The following is a 4,364-nucleotide window of genomic DNA, read 5'->3' on the forward strand; positions in this document are numbered from 1 at the left end:
AATCCATTTGATAATTTATCAGATCATTGTGAGGCAATAGATTTTCCTATGAAACACGGCCGAATCCAAAAAATCAGTGCTGGTTCCCGTAGATTTTTAACAAATTCACGCAGTAATAAGTCAAAATTAGTTATGACCAACATTATATGCTGTAAACTTAGAATACCGATCCTTCACATTATTTTTAGACTCTGGTAGTCCACGTAATATCATGGATTTTAGGACTCATCACTTGTTATTTTCGAACTTCCCTATTGAGAAGTCCGGAGTAAGGCTCTTGGGTATAGGATATAATGAATTAAATGTAATAGGAGTAACTCATGTTCAGTACAAGGTCGGTAAGTTCACGTTTGCTGATACCTTTATCGTTGTACAAAACATTGATATGTATCCAGCTGTAATTATAGGATACCCGTCTATGGGCAATCAAAACATCGTCTCAGCCCCTGCCAAACACGGGGTGTACAGTATATCAAAGGAAAATTCTATGTCTTCTAATATCATAAAATCAGTTTTGAATAAAAAAGAGACGACAAATAAAACAGAAACGTACGTTAAAGAACCAATCACTTGTCTAATGAATAAAGAAATAATATACGCGACCCAACAGAATTCTCCCTCACCCGTAATAACATCTTGCACGCAATCTATCGAGCCGAACTTAACTTTGAATATAATAGCGCGAGTAAAGAAAACTTTGCCAGGATCTGAAATATTAATCCTTTCTGATCCCGAGGTCGTTAAGAGAATCCAGACATTAATGTATCAAAAATATATATGGCTCATTTGGATATATATATATATATATATATATATACAGAGAGAGAGAGAGAGAGAGAGAGAGAGAGGAGAGAGAGAGAGAGAATATATAGTGTATAAGCGTACTGAAATGCACGTGATTTAAACTTTGTATCCGGCCTAATATGAACTTGGTAAATATTACATTTACTTCTGAGAGCAAACTCATTTGGCTGTAATTTTTTTAGGTTTTTTGATTTTCCATTTCTGAAAATTAATGTAAGGATAAAAATTTTCAAATCTCTAAGTATAGAACATTCAAGCAGAAATTCTGTGTTAAGCTCAGCGAGTTTTAATGTAATGAAATATTTTCTATTAATCATTAAATCAATTTTTAGGTAATCTTTCCTTGCTACTTTGTCCCTTTGCATACCTTATAATGTTGATTTTACTGCTCCTTCTGTTGTGTTTGGTAATGTTTTAAATTTTTTATAATTTTTTATTAGTGAAGTGATTTCTTATAACAATTTTGTATAGCATTGTATTGAAATACTTTGCAAATTCCATTTCTTCTGTCTATGAAATTTCCATTTAGATCATTTGAAGCAATCATCTGTTGCTGCACCATTCCAGGTCTTCTCTTCATCAATCTGATATATTTTTTTTCTTTTTTTTTAGTGTTTCCCCAATTTTTGACTGATTATGTTTATGAATTTCTTGGCCTTTTGGTGTGTATATTAGTTTTTTTTTTAATTGTAGTTCGTCTCTCTAGGATTTTATCATCATTTTGCATCTTTTTTCACATCAAGTTTTCGTATTTTTGTATAGTTTTCCTTGACCTTGTTTCGGAACTACTGAATGCAAGATAAGTCAAATAACTCTTAATCTTTTCAATTAGGTTTCATTATGAAGGTGTAAATCGATGGCCTTATTACCTATAACTTAAGTTATTGTTTATTTCAGAATTGTTTAATTTTTATTATTTTTTTTTTTCTTTTATAAATTTTTCCCTTTTTTCCTTAGATTTATATAAATTTTGATACTCACTATCCTATGATCTCTTTACTGTAATTAGTTCAACACTGTTAAATTTGCAAGATAATTTACTTTTTTCCCCGAGAGTGAAACATATTTTTGTTCTCCATTTGGGCTTCTCCATATCTTTATCTCTCTTTTCTGTTATGAAAAAAAAGAATATCCATGATTTGTGGACTATTTCTCCTAGGAAATTCTTCAAAAATGTCACCTCTCTCTTTTCTTGTTCCTTCTCGAGATATTAACTATTGTTGGATATCATCTCTACGTTTGAAGTCAAATATCTTTCTATAGATATCTCCAGATATTCATGAAAAGCTTTTATTTCTTCCTTTGTATTGGATATTCTTGGTGCAAGCCTTTGAATGTTCTCCAGTTCATACTTTTGATTTAGCTTCATAATTGACTATGATTCTATAAAAAAAAATTGCAACATTATTTTGTTGCCTGCAAGAATTTTATCACTGAGAACACCCACTATATTTTCTTCTTCCTTTTCATGTCCTCTGAAGCAGAATATATATATATATATATATATATATAGATAGATAGATAGATAGATAGATAGATAGATAGATAGATATGTATATATGTTTATACACTAATATATATATATATATATATAGATAGATAAATAGATAGATATGTATATATGTTTATACACGAATATATATATATATATATATATACATACATATATATATATATATATACATATATATATATATATATATATGTATATATATATATATATACATACATATATATATATATATATATATAAGTATACATTTATATATGTATATATATATATATATACATATATATATATATATATATACATACCTGTGCGTGTATATAACCACGCACACACACACACACACACATATATATATATATATATATAATTTTACATATATATATATATATATATATGTGTGTGTAATATATATATATATATATATACATATATATATATATATATATATGTATATATATATATATATATATATGTATGTATGTATACTCTATACACATATACAGCCAGTCTTGGTCTCACTGCTCCATCACTTTTTATGCAAAAGAGTGGTTCTCTATAACATGTTGTTTTCTGAATTCAGACTAAAGACACAAATGCTAGAGAAATGTATAGTAATAGCAGAACGAATAAGAGCAATTCACTAAAAATACTCAAGGTAAATTGTTGATACAGCTAGACAATAAAATTCGATGAATGAATTGAATACTTAATGACAAGGATCGATATAAAAATGAATTATTTATTATTATTATTATTATTATTATTATTATTATTATTATTATTATTATTATTATTATTATTATTATTATTATTATTATCAATATTATTATTATTATTATTATTCTCGTTTTTGTTAGAGTTTTCCTCTATTACAGTCTTTTCAACAGGGCAATAATCAGAGTGTAGTGTTCCGGGTTGCATGTAGCCCGCCTAAGAGTCCATCAATTTTTTTATCATGTGGGCGGTTTCTAGGATCACTCTTCTACACGACTCATGAAAGCTACTTCAGTCTGTATAAACTAGAGAAAATCTTTAGTTTAGGTTTTTTTAGATTCCTTTTTAGGAATCCTCGGATCGTGTTCAGTACTCCTATGATTATGGGTACAATTTCCACTAGCATATCCCATATCCGTCTTATTTTTTATTTTCAGTTATTGATACTTATCCATTTTTCCCTCTATTTCTTTACAGGTATCACCCTGTCCGTTCTGTTATCATAGTCTCAGAGGATCTTTGCCTGATAGATTTTTATCACTTTCTCAGGTTAGTGCTCTTACCACCTATTACTGCAAGGCAGCTAATTTTTTTTGCTAAGATTCGAGTGGAGGGGTTTTGCCGCTAAATCCTGCCTCTTTTTGTACTGGTTCTGTGTAAGTGCCAGACATTCGCTTGTTATGTGGTTTATGCACTTTCTACATATGGGAGAGATATCATCTCCGCCTATCGTTCATTGGACATAGCTGGTTCTTAGGGCCTGATTTTGTGGCACTGTTATCATTCGTTCAGTTTCTTTCTTGAGTTCTCCCCTCAGAAGACATTGTCACGAGTCATCACTGGCTAGTTCTTTAGTCTGTCTCATTTCTTGTCCATGCTTTACTTTGTTGTGCCAGTCCTCTGTTCTGTTTGTGAATCTTCTGTCTCTGTATATTTCTGGGTCTTCGTCTACATTTATCAGTCCTTCTTTCTATGCACAATTAAGCGACTTGTCTTCACTGGTTTTCAGATATTGACCCCGTGCTCTATTTTCGATGTTAACGCAGTCCTCTCTCTCCTTACTTTAGTATTATGTATAGTCTGTCTATGTTTGCTCTTAGGTGTAGTGCTTTGTGTATTGGTATATGTTTCCTAGTTTTCTGGACAATGCTGCGGAGTTCTGCCCTTGTCCATTCGACTATTCCTGCTCTGTATCTGAATACTGGCAATGCCCATGTGTTTATGGCTTAAATCATATTATTTCATATTTTGACTTTACTATTGCCTTGAGTCTCTGCATATATGCTTTCCTGTTTGTGTCCTCATTTCTTGATGTTGAAAACCCCCCTCCTTCCGT

Source organism: Palaemon carinicauda, chromosome 16 (assembly GCF_036898095.1).
Source record: "Palaemon carinicauda isolate YSFRI2023 chromosome 16, ASM3689809v2, whole genome shotgun sequence".
NCBI lineage: Eukaryota > Metazoa > Arthropoda > Malacostraca > Decapoda > Palaemonidae > Palaemon > Palaemon carinicauda.